Genomic DNA, 23,412 nt, shown 5'->3' with positions numbered 1-23,412 from the left:
GTCGGGGCGGTGACAGCCAGGAGCGCGGCGCGGGGCCGAGCGGCCAGGGGAGTCCCGGTCCTCACCAAGTGGAGCCCGGCTCGTAGCTGCGCCAGCGCCTGCCGCCTGGGCCCGCCGGCCCGGACACCTGCCGAGTCCGAAGCGGGAGCAGGGCTGAGCCCGGGGCCGCCAAGTAAGTGTTGCCTTTTTCTCGCCTTCCCTCCCCAGCCGCCTCAGCCTCTGTATCAGCGGAGCCGGGAGCTCCGCGAGGGTGGGGAAGCGGCTGCGCGCGCGGCGCACCGGAGAGCCCCGCCGTGGTTCCAGCCCCGGGCGCGCCCGGAAGGCGCGGGAAGACGGCCAGAGGCCCCGGCGCCCGACTCCTCCGCGCGGCGTGGGCGGCAGCCGCGGGGGAGTTGTCGCCCCGCTACCGCCAGTCTTTTGTGTCTTGCGCGATCCCAGAGCCGTGCCGGGCGCGGGGGCGGGGGCGGAAGCCACTTGGTGGCTCCTGGCCCACCTTTCGCCCTGCCTCGGATCCTTCGGGATTTCAATTTGCCGCGGACTCGGGCGCAAGTGAGTGCCAGACCCCAACTGGGCTAGTTGGGTCCGGATGGGCAGCCGGCGGGACCGCTTCGCCGCCGCTCTTCTGTTCTTTTTAGATACAGCATCTCTAACTGGGGGGTGCCGGGGGACAGCTGACTGGGAACGCTGCCGACCGTGCGACCACGGGGGGTCTGGGTAGAGGGAACGACCAGCGCCCTGCTCTTGTTGGGTTCCGGAGGGGAAGGCTTGGGGGTGCCGCGAGCCCTGAACCGTCCCGTGCTGGCCGCTGGCGCGCGGCCGGCGAGCAGGCGTTCGCTGGGTGGGTCCCTTGTCTGGTTCATTGTTTGCGGTGACCGTGGTCAGGGCTGGGCTGGGCGACAGACCCCGCACGCGGGACTGTAAATAAAAGTCCTGACTTGCCGGAGCGAGGGTCCAGACTGCCAGGGAAGAAGGCTCGCAGGGTTTGGAAACGGACTTCACCGAGCTCGGAGAGCAGGGAAACCGCTCCTGAGCGAGAAACTTGACTCTGACTCTAATTCATGCGGACAGCCTAGTGAATTAAGCCGTTGGAAGCGGACGCAGTATTTTCCCCCAATTAAATTGTTTTCAGAATAAGGGAGATAGAGTTTTAAGTGGTATTGACAGTTGGCAGCTTCTCTTGCTAGCACCTGTTTCTCTTAAAGGCTCCTGGGTGGGGCTGATTTTCCCCCTCCCCCCACCCCGCCCTTAGAATTCGTATTTATTCTGTTTGCGTTTCACTCGTCGAACTGTAAGGTTCCAGGAGAATAATCCGTTTTAAAAAAGAAGAAGTGCAATTTCCACTCTACAAATCGCCGAGCGCTGTGTAGATATGCAATGCTCCCACCCTGGCCGCGTGCTGTCATTCATGGAGGCAGACGTGTGCACCTAGAGTCAGGGGGAGACGGTTGTGATTCTTGGAGACGCCAAACAGCAGCTAGTCACGGTCATTTTGTTGCGACAGTAAGACGATTTATTAGAGCTTTTTTGTTTCTCTAAACTACATTGATATCACCTGTTCATGGTGTCTATTCCTTAGCCCACTGTAAAGCAAAGTTTATTTTCCAGAGGAGGGTGCTCCTTTTCTTTTTCTAAGGTCCATGAGTAGTAATGAGAGCATTTGACGAGAGAGATTTAAAGAAATCACACACACACACGCAGTTACATATACACAGCCACTACTTGTACATCCCAGTAGTTACTAACACTTCCAGCTGCTGGCTATATTTTACTTTGAGTTGCCTGATGGACTTGCTAAAGTGCATCATTCCACTGAAGTCTGACCTTCCAGCCTCCAGGAGAAATAACATGAGCACCTCTCTTTAACCACGCTCTGATTCCATAGGGGAAATCCATGGGAATGTTGTTTAGGGCGTTGAAAATGTATGATTTATTCTCAGGAGGGAAATGGAAGTTAGGTAGAAGATAAGTAACAATGGAAACCTGAGTAGACAGTCAAACCATATTCCCAGTCACATACACACACACACACACTGGAAAGTATATTGTGTTCTCTCCTTTATCACTTCTTATATCCTTAATGCATCACATATTTGTACCTCTTGTTTGTGTTTTAGATTGGACAAAAAAAAAAACAACAACTTTAGTTTCAGTTTATTATTATTTTATAATTTTCAGTATAAGTAGGATTCATTGAGTGGATAGAGTATCTTTTAAACTGTTCTTTTGTCTTGCAAATGGTGTCCAACATAGTATAGGACCACATGAGCAATGAATCAACCAGGTTCTAATGAAGATTAAGACAAGGAAGGTATCCACGCTTTGCATAAACTGTATACTCATTTAACCACCTTCCCACATGACCAATTTTAGCTACTTGCTTGTTCATCTTCTGAAGCCTCTAGACTCCAAATTCTTACCCAGATTGATTGCCGCACTAAATCTTTATTGTACAAAGAACAGAACTTAATTATTTTGGTCTCATTTATCAGTCAGCAGTGTTTAGTGTTGCCAATTTAATTATATAATTGAAATATGCATGACTTTAAAATATGTTGGAAAAGGTCCTTTTAAACTTGTTAATTCATAAAGAAAAAAAAAAAAACCTCCTTGTTGAAGCCATAATTTTGCTGCTGTGAGGCCCTCCAGTCATTTGTGTTTATTGAGTTTACTCTTCCACATGAAGAAAGAACCATTGTTTTGTTGTCTAGGAGCTGAAAAAAGATGGAAAGTGAGAAAAAAAAATCAAGCACTTTAAAATGCTACTATTTTCTCTACTTGGCAAAAATATTTTTTTTTTACAGTAAATAGAGATGACTTTCTTAAAGATATATAAAACCTTTTAAAAGGATCTGAGGAAACTAAAATTTCAGGTTATAAATGGTAGCTATTTAAGTGCTCATAGGTCGGTATATATAAACTCTTTATTTTTCTATAGAATTATGAAATGCTACTGAATTGTTACTAAAACATTGGAAACTCATCAAAATCTATTTAAATATACTGTCTTTTTGCAAGTGCTTATTTGTAATAGTCTGTTTGTTGAGATTAAAAAGAACATCATTGATGTCATGGTGTGCTTTGCATTTTAAAATACTAGCTAATGAATTACAAACATTCATTACTCCGCAACCACTTGCTGAAATTTCTCAGGACCCCCAAATAGAGATTTTTTTTGTACTATATTCTATCATTCATACCCTTGCTGAGTTTATGTTGAGCTTCTTTTTTTTTTTCTTCGAAATTACCATTTAAACTAATACTCTGTTGGTTTTGCATCTTTTTGTTTATTTTTGTCCAGTGTCACACACTTATGTATGAATAGCTTCAAGTTTGTCTGGTTGGGGTACTTCCTGTTGACAGCATGTGGGAATTAGTTGTGTGTGGGAGGGGGTTGGGGGTGGGGTGGGAAGTGAAGAGATACAGCTATTACTAAACCTGGAAAGAGTCAGAGCTTAACATGGGAAGAAAAGTGTGGGTTTTACTGAGTAAATTCGTTGCGGAATACTTTTTTGACCTTTCAAAGTTCAAGCTATGTAGTACATATATTCATTTGGGTAACTCAGGTGCTGACTTCACATATCATGAAATAAGGTCATACCCTGTCATACTGCCTTTGTTTTGTCAAATTTGAACGAGGACTTCACTTCTTAAAAACACAATTTTCTTATGCAGTTATATCTTGGAAAGGGTTGTGGGGATGTGGAAGGCTGGGAAAGTAAGGAGCACTTTATATATATATGTAAAAATGAAAATTATCAGTTTATTTTAGAAGCATTTATTTTCAAAATTCAATTTATTCTATATATTAGTGCTCATGAAATATTTACTGAAGATGAAGTTTACCCAAAACTTCAATTTTTATACCGAAACCAGAAACAAAATGGTTAAATGACTCAAGTAAATAAATTCAAATCTTAAATTTAAGATTTCCTCCCAATCAAATAAACATGAAAAAGTACTAAGTTAGGTTTATTTTTAATAATTAATGTTCACTGAAGTTTTCTTGAAAATTAAGATTAACATAATTACTGAAAAAGTAAAACTTTATGAAGATACAAGTTAATGCAGGTTAGTGGTTGTGTATACTTTTGACATATAACTTTCTGCGAAATGAGTCTTCTTTAATCTCAGGGGTAATGTGAATTTCTAAACTAATCACATTTCATCTTTTGCTTTGGTCACTAGAAAGCTCAAAGCAAATTCATAATCTAATGTATTGACACATAGGACTCTATGGAATTCATGTTATGTTTCTCAGTGACCCTATCTTATCATAATTATGTATACATTTTTTTTTCTGTCAAAAAGTCTTTTATAAAAAATTGTGGGAGGAAACAGAACATAAAAATTGGTAAGAATAAATGTTTGGAAATACAATCAAGTTTGCAAATTTTTATAATTGACTAGTATTGCAGATGCTGAAAGATACCAGGAAAACTGAGATGTTATTTCTTATCTAAAGATATTTAAAATCTAGCTGAAAAGAAAAGCAATGAACATATAGAAATTAGCCAATAATTAGTCAACATATATACACACATCTGTTGCGTTTAATTAAAAACCCAGGATCTATCTTTAACAATGCTTAGGTTCCACTTCCCTGAAAAGGTTAAGAGTACCAAGGAGTAAAGCATAGTAACCAAATTTTTTCATTAAAAAGAATTCCCTTTTTGGTAATCTTCTGAAGGTGGGAGGATAACAGTAATGGTGTTAGAATAAGTGATGGGAAAATCATTATCATTCCAGGTCATGGAAACTTCCAGACGTAGCTTGTCTCTCTTTTCTCTTTCTTCCAGTCTCTCTCTCTCTCTGTTCCTCTTATCATCTCTAATTGGCTTTGCTGCTTACTTAGTAAGTGACTGGATCGTAGTAAGCTTGGCAACTATGATGGCAAGCTAGCCCCACTGGGCTGGCAGCTTATAAAGTTTCTGGTGGTATAAATACAGTATTTTTTCTAAGCACTGTACTTAAATACAGTAGTTAAATGTAAGTGCTTGCTGGTTGTTTTTCTTTGTACTTGATTCCACAACTATTTCCAGCTTTTAAAAAGGACCACCCAGAAAACTATTCTTTAGTGGAAAAACTAAAAAAAAAAAAAAAATCAAAGAAAGTAGACAGGAAGGAGGGAGGAGAAAAGAGAGGGAGTCAGAGACAGCACCTGAAAAAAAGGAACCAAATTGTTTACCCATAGTGACATGTTTATGGCAAAAACCACTAACACTGAATTAAACTTCTGTGTGTAAGTAGGTACCTCTGTGATAAATCTGACTCTGATCATCTCTATCTCCCACCTAGATGCATTTTTTTGTTTTGTTTTCAGATATCTCAATTACAATTAATGTTAAAATAATTTAAGCCTAAAACACCTATCTGTTGTTGAACTGAAGCAAACTATCAGATGGTGATAAATGCTGATCATTTAAACCTTGCCTTTGAAAAAGTACATTGGATATAATGAAAATCTGTATGTTCACATACTTACTGTGCTTCCAATTATGATATAAATAGTGCATAAAGCTTTAAAATTTTCACCAAATTAATGTTTCACTGACATACAAATTAAATACTGACATCTAAGGTGCATGATCCTAATGGCAAGTGAACCTCAGAAGGTTATTTATAGATTACATTGCAACAAAGTTCTGGAGTAAATTTTCATTGTGCTGCTTAACTCAAATTGCTGTTTTTAGCTTTCACTTCACTTTTTTCACATTCCTTTTGATCTTTAAAGTCTCCCAGAAATAAGCTACATAAGGCGCTAAATATATAATTAATAACATTTGGGCAGACAATTTGTCTTTAAATTACCCCCAGGAGATTTGGAGACCAGTTAAGTATCCTTCACCAACTTGTTCAGATGTCAGTAACACTTGGGGCTCTGAATTTGAAGTCAAAGATTTGGTTATATCCATTTCCATTCAGAGCACGTAGTAGAACTGTTCACACAGAAAAAGTGAGAAAGAAATTTGAACATTTACCAAGTGAATTAATTTTTAAGAATAGCTATCCCTGAAGTCTAAGTCAAACTTTTATTCTCTAATGGCAGTTGAGAGTTTTTTATCTCTACTTTTCATTACATTTTGTATATGAAGAATGTTAAAAGATAATTATTACAGTATACCTGCAATTCCCACATTCTTACAAAAGTATTTTATCTCTGCTTTCTTTATTCCATGTCTGTCTCTACATAATAAAAAGTTAAAGTCCTTCATTTGTTTTTACATTTCTGGTTAGTATATATTTTGTACATGACCTTGGGGGTTAAAGATGTTGATGAAGGTGTATCAGGATTTATGACTTAATTATGGTAAAGTCATTTAATAAACTTTGAACAAGGATTTAATATTCACCAAATCTTGCAATAGGACATGAGTAAAAAAAATAAAATAAAATAAAGAATAAATGTGATAAGTGAAAGGATACAGATCACCTTTGGATATTTCAGGAGCTATGTGACAGGGTTTATATTTCAATTTGTGTGAGTAAGGAAGGGAGGGTTTAAGAAAGTTTCATGGGTGATGTGAAGGAAAAAAGATAAGTTCAGAAGACTAGTGGTGAAGAAAGATTGAACTGGGGTCTCAGACACAGAACTTCTGTAGAAAAGAAGAAAAGGAAGACACAGAGATCCCAAAATGTTCACCAGGAGGTGTCACTTTTATTAGACTAAAGAGCTCTGATACTGTCTAGAGATCAGAAGCGGCAGTTTAATCCTGACTAAATCCTGCGCTTCTACTCTCTGTACCCACACCAATGCTGCTGAATATCTGAACCTATCTGTATCAGTTCAGATACATTAGTCTCAAATGACTTTTAGAAGTTTTCAGTCTCTTATTACAGACTAACCTCCATTCAATCTCCTGGAAATCTACATCACATTTTCTTCCTTCTCCAGTACTCAGTACTTCTCTTGATACGTTCACTTTCAGGTGAAGACCTAGCTTGCTAGTCACTGATATAATTGAAGGAATCCCAAATAAATTCCCCCGGACCCCCAGAGCCATCCTAGCTCACATTATAGCATCCGTTTACACATAATCTTTGTTCTTGCCGGTTCTCTCCTGTATCACTGATGGAATGATACCTGTTACAGTTTAATGGAATGTGATATAGAAATATGTAAGGGTGACTTATCCATAAAAACTGTTTGTTTTGACCTGTAGCTTACATTTTTAGTTGTTTGGCTTTGGGCAATAGTTAGGGCTTCAGTTCACACTTAATATATAATAAACTACTTTCTGAAAAATTAGAAATAGCACAAGATTAAATAAAGTTTGGAATGATTTTTTAAAATATTAATTATTGAAAAAGTAAAATAGATGATGATGTAATGTAAAAAGAAAAACCCCAAAGAGTATATAGAACATGATGCAATTTTGTGTGTTACATAGAAAAGACAAGATAGATTATTAGATAGATTATTACACTGGACATTAGGATGTGTTCTATATGGCAAATCCCTTAAAATATATATTTTACCTCGTAAGGGAAAATTTCCTGATGGGAAGGGCCTGGTGACCTAGAAAATGACCATAAAAAGACATCTGTAGTGGCTTAATCATCTTTGAAATATGTTCTCCTTACCTGTAACATCCAGCTTACCAAGACCCCTGCATAGTATTTATTCTAAAATTTATTGCAATTCCATTTAACTTTCACCATCTCTACTGATATCCTTCTGGCGTAAGAATCTATTTCTAACCCAGGTTATTGCTTTAGCTTCCAGGAGGTTATTCCCCTTCTTATTCTTGCAGAACTAGTGATCTGAGAGTACATATTACATAGTATTTGAAGCATGGGCCCATGGATGGGTTGTCTGAGTATGGATTCTAGCATTGTCACTTACTGGCTGTGAAACTGGGGCAAGTTACATAACTTCTCTTTCATTGATTGATAAAATTGAGGATATTAATATCGATAATATTATCATTACTTAGAAATTGTTGTGAAAATTAAATGAGTATCTAGCATAAAGTAAGTACTGTGATGTAGTGCTTCTTTGTCAAGGCCTAAATTAAATTACACCCTTTCTTGTTTAAAACCATTGAGGATTCTCATTGCTCTTTGAGTCAAATCCTTTTAATCACCTACATTAGCTTCAATTCTTAATACATACTCTTTCCTCACTATTTCTTTAAAAACATTAAATTCTAGTCTGCCTTTGGGCCTTTGCACATGCGGTTCCCTCTGCCTAGAATACTCTCCTTTGACTCTCCACAGAGTCTTGTCCTTTCAGCTTCGCTGCCTCCTTTAGAGCCTTTCCCTGACTTCTCATAAAAAAATGAATGTTTCCTGCAATCCTATTTTCATTCTCTGCACCTTGTATTTTCTCTGGTAGATCATATTACAATTTGAGCTGTTGTTCACCTTTTTCCACCCCCCATTTGATGGTAAATTTAAAATCTGTGAATCCAGGATGATGTCTGTCCCAGTTATATTTGTTGCCCCACCCCCATCCCCAGTGCCTCTCAAAGGGCCCAGCATGAAGTCTAGGTAACTGAATAGTTACTGTATGGATGGGTGGGTGCATGGATGACTGATTCTTTTTGCATGATCTTTATGCCACTGAAGCATTTTATGTGATTATTACTTGTTATCATTTGTAAAAAAAATATTCATTTATGCATATAGAACTGGGGTACAGGACAGAGGTGCAGGGGTGGTGAGAAGATCCACCAGAGACAAAATGGGGAGCAGAACAGGTAGATCTACAGAGTACACTGCTCAGGGAGCAGCAGGTGAGACAGGAGAGGTATGCTGTTCCATGTGGGTCACCTCCCTGGTCAGGAATCAAACTTGTGCTGAAGCATCTGCATCTAGCTTCATAGTGCTTCACTTTAACCTGTTGCACCACCAGGGAGGGCCCACTTTATCATTTTAATGCTGGTATATAGGATATTTAAAGATACTTGCTAGAAAATATGTGCATTTTGAAAGAGGTGGAATGTTTGAGAGTGGAAAAGGAAATGTGGGTGAATTGGGAAATCTAGAGAAGCAAATGTTTCATATCAGGGGTGACGTAGGTGGAAATTATAGAAGTGGGGATAAGAGGGTGGATTGTGGGAATGGTGGAATAGTTCAGACACTTAAGAGGACCTGTCACAGCAGCATTTCACAGGGTTTTAAGTCAGTACCACATAAATTGGCCTCCATTGCATTTTACTTATTAGCTTTAAAAAATATTGAGTAAAGTTCTTTAAATATAATGCCAAAAAAAGGTGGAGGGAATATGTTTTAATGCCAAATTAGTCATTTCATGTGATGAAATAACTTTTATATATTTGGCCGAGGTGGTTTTTAACATGGAAGTCAGTCAGTGTATGCATATGTGTGTGTGTGTGTGTGTGAGCTGTGTCTGTCATTGCAGACAAACTATTTTTTCAGTTGGAAAGGCACTTTATGTGAAAAGTTGTTTTCATGCATTGCTTTTGATCTTCAAAATGTAAAGGCATGGGGAGTTTGGATCAGTTGCATCTCCTACCAGGAGGTGTCACTAAAGCTCATGCAAACTTACTAGTGCATTCTGAAGGGACCCACTAGTGCCAGCATTTCATCTGAATGACCCTACTGAGTTGCCTAAAGGAATGCTGATGAAAAGGAATTCTTAACAGGTGCCTGTTTCTCCTCAGAACAAATGTACTTATAATGAACTGACTGAAAACGTAAGCGTGTGTTTAATATTCTCTGAAGAAATGGCATTCTTACTTTCCTTTGAGTTGTGTGGGGCCAGTGGAGAGAGAAACAAAAACAAGGAGGCAGATAAAGGAGGAGGGGTAGTCATAGAAAAACATGAAGAGTGTTTCCAATAATAACACAGTGAGAATATCCTTGAAAATACTGTTCTCTCCCCTCATCTTGATGAGGGATGTATTGCCCCTTCCCTCTTCTACTTCCCTACCCATATAAGTTCAACTTGCTCTGCCAGAACCATTATAATGAAGCAAAAACAACTATCTGGTGTTGAGCTAATACACTGTTCTAACTCTTTGACACAGTTTCTAGTCCCAACTCTTTGACACAGTTTCTAGCCCTCTGACAACATGATACAATGGGTATTATTTCTTAAAGTTTTTGAGGTGTTGAAAGTGAAAACTGGAAATGTTGCATGATTTGTATTTGTGGCTATGATTTGACCACAGGCTCTTCAGATTTTCATACCATACCCATGTTCTTTCCATGATGCCTCCATCAGTCTCTCACCAGAGACTTTTCTGACATCCTTTCACTCCTGACTGGTAAGGTGTCCCATCTCTGAGTCTCATAACACCTGGTGTGCAGCCAACACAACTCTCATGCCTGGGTCAAAGCCCTTTATTTTCTTGTCTGGCTCTTGACCCTGAGTTGAAGAACTCTGAGAGTGACTGTGATGTCTTACCTTTGGGACACACTAGGAGGGTTCTAATGTTGCCCACCTGGATGGGTGAACAAGATAAAAGGTGTGTCTTTTTGGTGGGCTTCAAAAGGGTGAGGGTGTGGATGGATGAGGAAAGCCTGGAAGGCAGGGACCATGGGGCTCCTGGCCTTCACGCACTGCTGTGGGCCTCACTTGTTCTATGAGCAACTGAACCATGAAGAATAAAGTTCCCACTTTCGGGGCAGGAGGAAGAACAGGGCTAAGTGCCCAAGAAGAAGGGCATACTCATCCAGGGCAGCCTGTATCTTGTGGCTGCTCTAGAGCTGGAGGGAAAGACTGGCATTGGAGCAGCTGTGCTTCCTGCAGCCCTCCAGGTGGCAGCATGGGCCAGCTGTCAGAGGCCGCTTAGTTCTTGGACATCACTAATGTGGGACTCAGAACTGTTCTCAGGGCATTTAGGGTTTGGGGAATGATTAATGGTACTGCCCGCTCGCTGTACCCCACTGGTAATTGAGCCTGCAGTATTTTAGAGGCTGCAGAGAGACTTCCTGAGCCTGTCTGATAGAAGGGGCTACAACATTTTGGATGTTATAGTCCTTTGGAGACACCCCCACCCCCGTCCCTCACCATGGATTTTTGTTTGTTTGTACCCAGAGTTCAATCTTTGGCAGACAGCTTTAAAGGAGGAAAAAGACCAACAGTGCTGTCCCTAAAATATGGGGAAATTAAACAGTTTTAATGTGTCTTTCAGATGTGAGGTTTGCTATGCATTCCATATTCTTTTTCCCTTCTTTAGTTCTGAAATAATATGCCTTTCCACCTGACTTCAAGCAAATCCTCTGGAAGGTAGCTTATGTTAATTGACTGAGTATTTTGAAAGAGTGCAGGCAGAGCTATATAAAATGTCTTTATTTAAATAAGCTCTAAGCCCTTTTATAGTGTAAGCTAAGGTATTTAAAAGTAATATGATTGGAAATTTCTAAAGTTGCACACAACTCAAGAGAATGTAAAACATGTTAGAATGAGAGACTGACACATGGGTGCAACGTCCATTTATTCTAAATATACATGCAATATCAATTATAGAAGACAACCAACAAAAGATCTTAAGCTTGTCAGGTTAGTTTTGTGTGACTGCTTCTTTTCATTAGAATTTTTAGTAACTGGGAAAAATGCCAGATTCCAAACACTGGAAAATGGTGTCTTGAATAGGATATACTATATCTTACTTCTGTGAGGAAAAAAAAAAAATCACTTATGGATTCTGAAAACCTTTGTTATTCTGATGCAGCCAAATAGGGAATTTGAACCTCCACCTTTCCATTGCTTGGATTTATCTGTCTCTGCTGGTGGTTTTAGGCAGTGGTTTGTAACTTTTTCAGTGATTTCTTTAATATCATTTTGGTATTTATGAAGGCAGTCACAAGATGCAGGCTGCCCTGGATGAGTATGTCCTTTTTCCTGGGCACTTAACCCTGCCCCAAATGTGGGAACTTTATTCTTCATGCTTCAGTTGTTCATAGAGCAAGTGAGGCCCATAGCAGTGCGTGAATTACTTTTGGTTCCTCTCCCAAACCTGCGAGATATTACTCTCCATTACAGGAGATTCTCTCATGGCAACACATGATCTCAAATAGTATTCTATATGAGAACTTGTCTTCCAGATGCTCAGAGAACCAAACTTAAGTTCTCCATGTGCTGACACTTTGAAGTTCTAGCAGTAAGTAAATTTGCTTTTTTATAAAGTTATTGGAAGAGTAGGAAATCAGGATGGCTCCTAACATTCCATTTTTAGATTAGATTGCAGGTGTTATACAGCTGTTACTCTGTCTTCCTGTACTTTGTTAAATTTATCTCAATTATTAAATTTTCAGTGAGGACTTCTTGTGCTGACTGAAGGCTAGGGATTGAATATAGGGGAGGAGGACAGTGAATTAATTGAGATAGTTCACATTCATAGCTTTCATTTTAGCTCCAACAATAGGAGCAGCAAGATTAGCAGGGAAACAAATCCCAGCTTAGCTTAAAATCATGCCAGGTGATATTTATTTAGCTTCATTGGATAATTCATCAATGAACCTTTATTTGATGCTTGATATAGAGATCTGCATTTCCATACTGCTTAACATATAAATACTACAGTGTTCTAAATATTTCACACATGTATAGCTCCTATATTTTTCAACATTTTGGTAATATTTTAAAATTAATATCAAATTTATATTTGAAAAGGAGAAATTTTGGAGAAATTTAAACCATTGCCTTGCAGAGCCAAGAGCCTGCTGCTATATAGAAAAGGACAGGATTGATACTATTTAAAATAGGTCCCACTGATCAATTTTGCATTTCAAATCTTAACTTCTTGACTTATTTACTTAAGCTCAATAGAGTTCTTGAAAGTCAGGTATAGTTAAGGGAAAAGGGTTTTTTAAATCAATGTGCCCTTAGTAAATCAAATCCATTTGCTCTCAACAAATCAAGAACAAAGACTGGTGGAATAGATTAGAGAATTTTAGTGTGTACTAGGGCTAGTAAAAACTCAAGAAATAACATAGGAAATGGAAAGCCCTCTCCGTTGACCTTCCAAAATTGTGGTCAGACAAAAATAATTGTGAATCAATTGTTTGTGGTGGGAATAGTGGAGTAAAACTCTGCCACCCCAAAATATACCTTTTCAGTAAGAGATTTGTTTTGTGGATTAGAAAGGCTAGATGGGTGTTGCTTTAGATATTTATATGTAAACTTTTCTCTATAAGGGAAGGCAAAGGCAATAATAGGGCTGTCATGGTGATAGTCTATTTGATTGATGGAACCTCCAAAGAGGGATCTTGCAGTTCTAAAAGGGTGTGCAGGGTGGCAGTCAGTAAGCTATTAGAGACCTGAGGCCTAAATGAAGAAGCTGCTATTAAGTGATTTTTTAAAAAAGATTTATTTATTTATGTATACAGAACTGAGGTACAGGCCAGAAGTGCAGGGGCAGTGAGAGGACCCACCAGAGACAGAGTGGAGAGAACAGGCAGATCGATGAAGTACACTGCTGAGGGGAGCTGCGGCCAGACAGGAGAGTTCTACTGTGCCATGTGGATCACCTCAGGGCCTGGATCGAACTTGCACTGAAACAGTTGTGGCTCACTTGCATTGCTGTGCTTTAACCTGTTGTGCCACCAGGGAAGGCCCTCTAGTGATTGTTAAGAACCAAGAGAAATGGTTGTGCCTATGGACACTGATGAAGGGTACCAGCAGGTTCTTCCAAAATTCTAGATGGACAAATTCCTGTAGTTACCCACAGCTTTATATTCAGCAGGATTGCAATGGCAGTTTTGCATCATTTGTTTTGTCAATGTCTATTCTGAAAGACAGTGGTTGCTTTTTATTGGACTGGCATCCATTCTCAGTGGTTCATACCATGCCATACTCATTGTTGAATATTTTAACATTTTAAATATTACTTGAGCATACTAGTGTATTGCTATAGCTCAGAGGCCTCCTCCAGTTACTTCCATAAGGCTATTGTCAGCCCAGGAATTACACTGGAGAAGAAAAAAAGAAAAGGAAAAAAAATCTGAAAGGTTGAACCCTTATCATATGTAGGGAAAACGGAAGTGATCAAGTTTTATCCACCTGCCCACCATTAGCATCAGTTATTGACATCTGTGGTCTTAGACACAGCCTGATTGCTGCACCAGGAGTGTGGTGTTGGTGTGCATGAGTTGGCGCACTTGAGCCCAGAGACTGGGCATATAGGGTGGCATCACAGACGTGCTGAAGCAGACAGAAGAGGCATGTAGTGGTGGAAGATGGCACAGCATCCTGCAGAAAGTGACCAGCAAAGAGAACTTGCAAGAATGCCAGAGAGAGCCCAGAAAGAACAAGGTGGCCGCGGGGTTGGGAGGCCAGCCAGCACTAGGTCCTTCCTGCTCACCCGCTTCTTCCCCCCTGTCTGCCACTGAGGCCTCCAGGACTTCCCTTTACCCTTCTGTCTATACATAAAGAACTTGCTCTGTGCCTTGCTGTTGCTATAATCATAAAATAACTAATACTGCCCTCAAAAAAAAAAAAAAAGAAACCGACATAAACAGCCTATTCAGTCTATTAAGAGTTAACTTTGAATAAACACAGTATTTAAACTAGGGGACTGCTTAAATTTTAAGATTAATTTAACTTAGGAGACTAGGAAAAAAAAACATTATGAATCAGTAGGTTTAAGTGGGGTATGGCAACTGAAAGACAAATCATTTCAGAAAAATAAACTGTATGTTCTTTACACTTTTCAGAACAGAATGAGTAAATTTCCACCTCCTCCATACTCTCAATGTGTCCTCTACAGTGCAGTTACTTTAGAACTGTGGCCCAAATTGACTTCTGAATCTGTCTCTTTGTGCCTCTTGCTTTTCAAATGTACAGAGATATCTCATGTACAAAGATATACACGGAACCTCTTCCGTTAGCCTCCTTAATGTATCTCGCTGATATTAGATGAGCCCAAGTATAATATAGTAGTAGGTCTTCAGCCTTTTCCTTTTTGTGTTCCCCTTCAGCTACATCAACCTGAGTGGATGCATTTCTCAACATGATAAGAAACTCATTCCTTTGTCTCTTATCCACCAAGATATTATTCTCTCCAATGTGGATCCCATTGTGGTTAAGATTATGTTTTTTCAAGACAGTGATACAAGACAGTGGAATTTTCAGAGATCTTGCCTTTAAAGTGGATCTTACTTATTTTTTGGAATTCCCTCTGCTTCAGTGTTCCTGCCTTGCATGATTCCAAGATGAACCTTTAACATTTTGGTATATAAAGCGGATTCCCACAATTTGGTGAGTTTTTTTTTTTTTTCTTTTTTCTTTGGCGCATGGTGAGAAGAGTTAAATTAACACAGAAGGGAAACAGTGCTTGAATTTAATTTTTTTTTTAAATATAGAGCCCCAATTTTAATTCTGCTACAGTTGCACCGACACTTTTATATACAGTTGATAGCCAAAGATAACAAAAATATATGGTGACAGGAGGGAAGGCAGTAAATATAGGTCTGCTGCACCATGCGGGGCACCTACCTGGTTGGAACTGAACCTGCGCTCTTGTGGCTGAACCCTGCTTCTCAGTGTGCAGTGCTGTGCTTTAACTCTTTGCTCCACCAGGGAGGGCCCTGAAGCCACTAAAGAGGTTTTAATGAGTACAATGTGGAGTCCTTTCCTGGGAAGAAATTTTTTCTAAGACTGTTTTTCTAAGGACTTTAAATTGGAAAAAATTAGGGATATGGAAAAGTGCTAACCCCTTCTACATGTTTCTCTTATTGCACCTAAACATCTGCAGTTGGTAATTGGCCCTTAAGGCCATTAAACATTCCATCTGCAAGTTCAATTGTTTATTTTGCTTTTGTCTCTTTATTTCCAATTTTTCATAAAAATGGTGGTGGTAGCAAATCTGTAGAGTAGTTCAATGGGCTTTTTGAATAGTGAAGAGGCTTATATTAAAGTGCGAAAGGAATTTATGAAAACAGATTGTTTTAGCTAGTCTCATTACCAACTTTGAATCACACCACCTGGCGACTCCACTGTTGCTGTGAATCAACATTACCGTCCCTGCAAGGTGTTTGCTGAGCTTCTTGTTGGGAAGAGTAAGTTTTTCAGTAAAAAGGCAAAACTTAAACTCCTCACAACTCTTTGATTAAGGAAGAATGCATATACATGTGCCTCATCTAAAATGTCAGCGAATACCAACATTTGCCATCTCTTGTTTTACTTAGACATGTTTTAGCAGGAACATTTAAGTATCTAAGGGGGTATGTACATATGCCTGTGGCATTTTAACAATTTCTTTAAGAAAAGTATGTGTTCCTAATGTGCAAAACAAATGCAAAAGAGCTCAACATTTATTTCCCCCATCCTGACCATGTACATATCCACCCTGTTAAACACTCTTCATGCATAGCTTTTCCAGAAAAACTTTCTAAATTAGAACTCTCTTCTGTCACGTCATACTTTCTCAGAAACAAATGGAAGACAGTCTAAATTATCTTTCATGTCTGTGTAGGGTAAGTGAGTTATCAGGCTGTTTCTCACCCTCCCACACTTTATGACTGGCATCTGCCATCCTGCCTGCCTCCCAAGACTATGGACACCTGGGCCCAGAGAGCATGGGCATGTGTAGGTGTAGGTGCATATACCTGTGCCTGGAAGGGAGGGCTGAAAGGGCTGCATCACTGTGAGGCAAATGCATGGCTATGAGACTAAGAGAGAAAGTGCTAGAGAGAGAAAGGAGAGATAGTGGAGATTCTCAGGGGACTGGGGAGCTTGGTTGCTTCATGGGTCTCTTGTCTAGCCCCTCATGCACACATGTCCAGCCTGTCCTGAGCCTGCTTGAATTGAGGTGACTAATAGTAAAAATAGTTGACATTTACTAAATTCATACATTGTGGTTTACACTGTTAGATTAGCTAGTTACAAGTGTCATTTCATTTAGTTCTTATTATGAAAGTTCATGATTGACACTATTTGACATTTGTGAAAGCTGAGTCTTTGAAAGGTCAAGTGGTATACTCAATCTTTAGCTAGCTGGGGATGGACTAGAGCACAACCTCGGAGGCTGTTCTTGTCATCACCAAGTTTTGATTCCTCCTGAAGCAAAGTAATCAGTAAAACTGAAATTGAGATCCCTGAGAGGGGACCTACCTGGTGGCACAGGGGTTAAAGTCTCAGTGCTATCAAGTTATCTCCATCCACTGTGGCTGAATAGTCTCCTGGTGAGTTTGACTCCCCTCCTCTCCCTCCCACCCCCCACCCCCCAGCCAGGGAGCCCTCCCCACACTATGCAGCAGATCTCTCCTGTCTTGCCCTCTGCTCCCCTCAGCAGTGTATTTCAGAGGATCTGCCTGTTCTGCTCCCCACTTTGTCTCTAGTGATCCCTCTCAACCCCACGCTACATCTCTGTCCTGTACCCAAGTTCTTGTATGCTTGAATAAATAAAAATAAATCTTAAAAAAAAAAAATCCTTGAGAAGGATTAGTATATACTTAAGTTGCTGTAGGATAAGGAAAAGACCAATAGAATGATCAAAGTTTTCAAGCTTTAATACATCTTTTCCAATTCTCACTGTATGAATTGGAAAATCTTATTTCATGAGGTTGTTGCAAAGACCAGCTGTATTAATAAAAAGTGTCAAATTGATATAGGGTCAGGAAGCAAGATAAAATCAACAAAAAAGTTCATAGTACTTGTTTGGAGATGAAGCAATGGCAGTCCTTTGACTGGAGTATACTTTATAAAATTGAGGTACCTATTCAAATATGTCTTTTAACATAATTCTTAGCATCTCAATCAGTATTAATTATTATTAATCCATTTTATTCTAAGGAATGGCTAAAACAAATAAAAATAAAATATTCATTATCATAACCAGCTCAAAATTCCTGGAATAAAATCATTAAAAGTTTCATTTGACATTTTGAGGATAAGTTAAAAATACATGGTGATTTTTCTTAACGGTCCTGTAAACATTATGTGAACACATTTATATGTGTGTGTGTATGTGTGTGCATGTATATTTAAAGTTTAGCCTTTTCTTTTTAAAATTTTTTTTTGCATAGAATTGAGGTGTAGGCCAGAGGTACAGGGGCTGAGGGGGTGAGAGGATTTACCAGAGACATAGTGAGGGGCAGAATAGGCAGATCGACTAAAAATACAATGCTGAGGGGAGCAGTGGCTGATCCAGGAGAGGTCTGCTGTGCCATGGTGGGTCAGCTCCCTTGCCACGGATTGAACTCAGGCCATTGGGGCGATAGTGCTGGGACTTAATCTTTAGGCCACCAAGGAGGCCTAGCTTTGTCTTTTTATGCTGTTAGTATTCCTGCAAGCATGGTACACATTTCTAAAACCCACTACACTTTTTCTGAGAAGTGTGGCAAACATCAACTCCACAAAGTAACCAAGTACAAGAAAGATAAGATCCTCTGTATGCCCAAGGAAAGGGTTGTTAAGTTAGGAAGGGGAGAAATGAGGGTGGACAGGCCAAGCCAATTTTCCACTCCAAAGAAGCTTGTGTTGAGGCTTGAATGTTTTGAGCCCATCTGCAAACCTAAGAGAATGCTGGCTATTACGAGATGCTAGTGTTTTGAATAGAGAGGAGATATGAAGAATAAGGGCCACATGATCTATTTCTAAGCTCCATCTTTTGTGTATAATGACAACAATAAAATCTTAAGGATACCATTTGCTTCAGTTCGCTGCATCTGGTCTTTGCGAGGGAAATAAACTAGCACCATTAATAAAAGAAAGTATAAAAAGACATTTCTAAAAGTTATTTTAGATAGCTGCCCCAAAGATCCCTGGTTTCTATGCTTATAAAGAAGATAATTCTTGATCGGCCTAAAGAAAATTACCAGAATAATATGATGACCTAATAATTTTTTCTTTCCCCCTGAGCTGTGTGGTTTCTCTGAGTATGCTCAAAGGGGGAGGCAGAGGGAGGGAGGATCTGAAGAATGAATCTATAAGCTGTGCTCAAGAAGTCTCTGTCTTTGTAGAAACCATCTTTTGCTGAATCTTGTTCATCTGCTTAGTAGGAATCTATTTGATTTGTGTTGGATTGTTCAGTCCTTTTAATTTACATCTAAATAATTTGTTTCTGCATTGTACTGCTTTGTTTGTAAAGAACAGTACTTACACAAGTGTTTCATGAAGTAAAATGAACTAACACTGCATTGTGCAAATAGAATTTTAAAATAAAACCATTATGGATGAATGGCATGCATTACAGAAATCTCTACCATATGTCTGAATGGTTCTGTTGTACCAACCTTATTTATGAATTTCATAATCACTAATTTAAGGAAGAAATAGAGTGATAATGCTTTCAAGTTAAAGGGATAAAATGTAGCAAATACTAAGGACTCAATAATAATCTTTCCTGTGACCCTTTGCAGAAGCTATTAAGTGTCATATCAGAAGGATTTTTTTTTTCAAAATTTATTTATTTATTCATACAGAACTGGGGTACAGGCCAGAGATGTGGAGGGACATGATAATACCAGGGGACAGAGTGGGGAGCAGAACAGGCAGATCGACGAAGTACACTGCTGAGGGGAGCAGCAGGCGGGTCAGGAGAGGTCTGCCACGCCATGCGGATCTCCTCCTGGGCAGGTGGGGATAGAACTCATGTGGAAGTGGCTTGAGCTTCTTAGTGCAGTGCTCTAACCCACTGCACTACCAGGGAGGGCCAGAAGGATTGTTTTAATGATGTAGAAATGAAGATTCAACAAAATATGCCCAATATTAATTTTTGGATTTGGTCATTTGAGGATGGGAGAACTTTTGACATTGTTACACTTATAAAAGGGAAAAAAAATTACCAAACTGTAGAAAGTTCTGAAATCAGTATTTCTACGAGGTAGATTCTACCCATTATGCTTCATAAAATGCATCTCTGACATGTTTTCTCCTGCAAGACTTTTTTTTTTTCAGTAAAAACAGTGAGAAAAGTTTATGTAACTAAATATCTGAGTCTATATTTTAAGTCCTTTTCAAAAAGAATCTGGATTTTTGTATCTTCAATATCACATTTTGGATCTGCCTATTCTAACAAATTCAGTTGACAATGCCTGTCATTACTGATAGTAAAATCCCTTGCACATTTTAAGTGTAATGGGATAAATCTTATTGTTTTGTGTATATTACGAGCACCCACACATTTCTATTTGCTTATTTAATTTGCAAGATAGGAAATGTTGTATATTAATGTCTCATTTATATCAATAATTTGGCTTACAAGATATATTTCTTCCTGTAGGTAGGCTGGGTAGGAGGTGAGAGTGAGGAGGTCATCTGCCTGCTAGTGCATTGAGTAGCAGGATCAAAATATAATTCTTTAAAAAAAAAATGCATGGGATAAGTAATACAGAGGAATTGATAATACAGGATTCTGTAGTAACCATAAGACATTACTAGCAATCCCCTTTTGACTTAAAAAGTGAATTGTATGGCACTTTGGACCATTAGAGCTTGATAGAATCTCAGAGAAATAAGTATCAAATTATAAAAATTCATCTTCTGTTCCTATAGATTTTTAAGGTGATTTGTAGAAAACTTTCACTTCAGTTGTCAGCACTATTTAATTTTTCTGTAGTTCAGAAATGATCATTTTAAGGTATTCATGAGCAATAGCCAAATTCTGTGTAAAATTTAACTCGTTATGGTATTTCCAAATGCAGTCTCAATGGGCACTTGTCCTTTCTCCACTGTGAGGTTTAGAAATATACTCTCTCAGGAGACAGGCTTTATGTTTGAAAGCCCATTTTATTGGTATGAGGAATCAGTAATGAATGAAGCACAATAAAATATGTGGCCAGGGGTTTTTGTTTATAAGGTTGAGGCCATACTTCACAATAATATCCCATTAAGTTAATCACTGTGGAAGTAGCGACTATTTAATACTGACCATTTTAAGTTACCTACTCAGTTATAGTATGGGTTGAACAGACAGATTTTACCACTTATTTTATCATGGGAATGTCTGTGTAACACATTTATTTGACTTTCCTTTTGGTTCTCCTAAATATCATCCAGAATACTTCATCTAGATAGATAATAATTTAGGGAGACTGGGCCTAGGCCTTAGGCCTTTTTCCAGAGTTGGCACACAATAATAATTCCAGGCCAAATCAATGAATATAGGAATTTATATGTTAAAAGCAGAGTTTTTATGACCAGGTCAAAAAATTTTTATTGAGAAGCCGTTATCAGGCATGTCAACATCCCACTACCAGCTCTGCAGTGAATAAAATGCTACATCATTAAAATGATCACCACCAAAGATGGTTATATTTCCATTAAAACAATGTGCATTGTATTGCTGGTGGCATTATCAACTGATAATTCCTTTAGACAGTAACTTGACCAGGTCCTCCCTGGGGGTGAAGGGGTTTAAGTCTCAGCACTATCAAACAAACACCAACCGCTGAGGTATGAGTTCAATGAGTTTGATCCTTAGCCAGGTAGGTGACCCACATGGCTCAGCAGACCTGTAGTGTCTTGCCTATTATTCCCCTCAATAATGTATTTCAGTCAATCAGCCTGTTCTTCTCCCCACTCTGTCTCTGATGACTCAACTCACCCTCTACACCTCTGACCTATAGGTCATCCCAGTTCCTGTGTGCATAAATAAAAAAATAAACCTTTAAAAACCATAAAGAAAAGAAAGTAATGACCGTTTGTGTCAAAGGAGAAAATATATACGTATCTGTTGTCTCAGAAATTCTTCCCTTTTGGAAAGATTTGAACAGAAACAAATGAACAAAACAGTATTTTATTATAATGATCATTAATAGCAAAATGTTGGAGACAAGCTAAAAGTCAAACAATATGATGGTGTTTCAAATTATCAAATGATAATTATGTAAGCATCAACATTTAGGATGTTTTTGAGAGTGTTTATGAGACACGGTAGGTAAAATATAAAAAACTATAAAAAACTATATAGCATTATTTTAATAATATATATATGTGTATATAAATAATACACACAAAACTAGAAGTCAGGGTAGTAAGTGATTTTGCTTTAAAAATATTTAATTATTTTATATAAGCTTTCAATACATTGCTAAAAGTTACCCTATTTTCTTTTGTTATGCTGTGGACCTAGCTGTTCATTTTCTTCTGATAAGTCAGTATCTCCATACGCCTAAAATTCATCAATATCCAGCTGCTGAAATTTTGGAACTCATAAGTGACTGGATTCAATGTGTATTATATTGATCTTAGGTGATAGGCTTTGAAGGTTGTTTTAAAGAATAAATCTCCAATATACATTCATTTTATTGCCGTTTGCTTGCTTTTATTCCCTGAAATTCAAGTTAAGGTAGAATGCAAAAGTACACAGATAGATGCATCTTTGTTAATCTGGCTACACACAGCTCATTAGAAAAGAGGGAACTCAGCCAACAGTTTGGATCAGCTGTTGGAAGCAAAATGATTGGAACAGGGACACAGTACCAGTGAATGACAGGGTCAGGATTAAAATGTACATGTTCTCAGTGAGTTGAGAACTCTGCCAACTACCCCTCATCCAGAATGCTTCTCCTCACCCAGAAGTGGTAAGAAATTTCCTTCCAGCTTTAGAGCCTTTTTTTTTCCTTCTATTTGCAGAGTCACAGCTGCACTACATTTTCATGTCTAAAGAAAATAGTTTCCATCCCAGTTAGAATTTACTACTTGGTGCACAGTTGAACAGAGGTTAATGCATGGTTCTTGAGTTGTCTGCATGTTTTTGTTGGTTGCATGTTCTCAAAAATAGGATATCTTCTTCTCAACTCTGCAGCATTGTATGTTCATCTAGCTAGAGCCATCCCATTTGTCTCAACTTTCCAGCAACCCCTCCCCTCCACAGAGTGGCAGAAATCCTGGTCACAGCAAGCTGCTCCCATTGGGGTAGCTTCCAAAAATCCACAAAGAACAAATTAGTGTTCCTGATTTGCTTCAGAAACAAGCAACAATGAGGCCTTTCCAAAATGCTTGAAAACAAAACAAATAAAAAATAAAAAATAGCTTCAAGGGAAAAACCTACTGCTATTCTTAAGAGGGGCTCTAGGAGAAGACTTCAAAAAAGATAAATGGTTGTGGAGGCTTGTTTGCCCATTAGCCTGTGGTGGACCAATTAGGCAGCCGTGGAAGAGAGGATAAGTGGGTAAATTCATTTGAGGGTCCTATGAATCCAGGATTGAAAGAATTAAAAGATACAACCTCATTTAAGTTAATTAATGTGGTAAAGTTAATATAGTTTATTATATGTCATCTCCGTCTTGATGTGTAGTCTGTGCATCATTTCAACTCAGTTTCCTCCTTCACTCTCTCATCTCTGGCTTTCTCATTTTCTTGCACCATGTCAACATAGAAAATAAGCCCTCCTGCTGCATCTCCTTTTACAATGTGATGGGACAATTCATGACTTTGTTTTTTAAGATTTTATTTATTAATTCGTACAGAACTGGGGTACAGGCCAGAGATGCGGAGGGTGAGAGGATTCACCAGAGACAGAGTGGGGAGCAGAACAGGCAGATCAACGAAGTACA

General features: G+C 38.9%; 1 protein-coding gene across 6 annotated transcripts in view; it reads left to right on the top strand.

Moving 5' to 3' along the window:
- The first annotated feature begins 59 nt into the window (after positions 1-59).
- The window catches only part of SEMA6D (sema domain, transmembrane domain (TM), and cytoplasmic domain, (semaphorin) 6D), a 569,283-nt gene continuing 545,930 nt past the window's right edge, over positions 60-23,412 (top strand). For 5 of the 6 annotated variants that reach the window (XM_012728615.1, XM_012728612.1, XM_012728614.1 and 2 more), the window contains exon 1: positions 60-172. The gene's annotated coding sequence lies outside the window, so the exon portion shown is untranslated. Of the gene's footprint in view, positions 173-447; positions 550-23,412 lie in introns of those variants that run through there. The other variant, XM_012728609.1, reaches the window with a different exon arrangement.

Source organism: Condylura cristata, unplaced genomic scaffold (assembly GCF_000260355.1).
Source record: "Condylura cristata isolate star-nosed mole 26May11 unplaced genomic scaffold, ConCri1.0 scaffold00023, whole genome shotgun sequence".
Taxonomy (NCBI): Eukaryota; Metazoa; Chordata; class Mammalia; order Eulipotyphla; family Talpidae; genus Condylura; species Condylura cristata.
The sequence above is the reverse complement of the archived record's forward strand: the minus strand, read 5'-3'. Positions and strand labels throughout refer to the sequence as shown.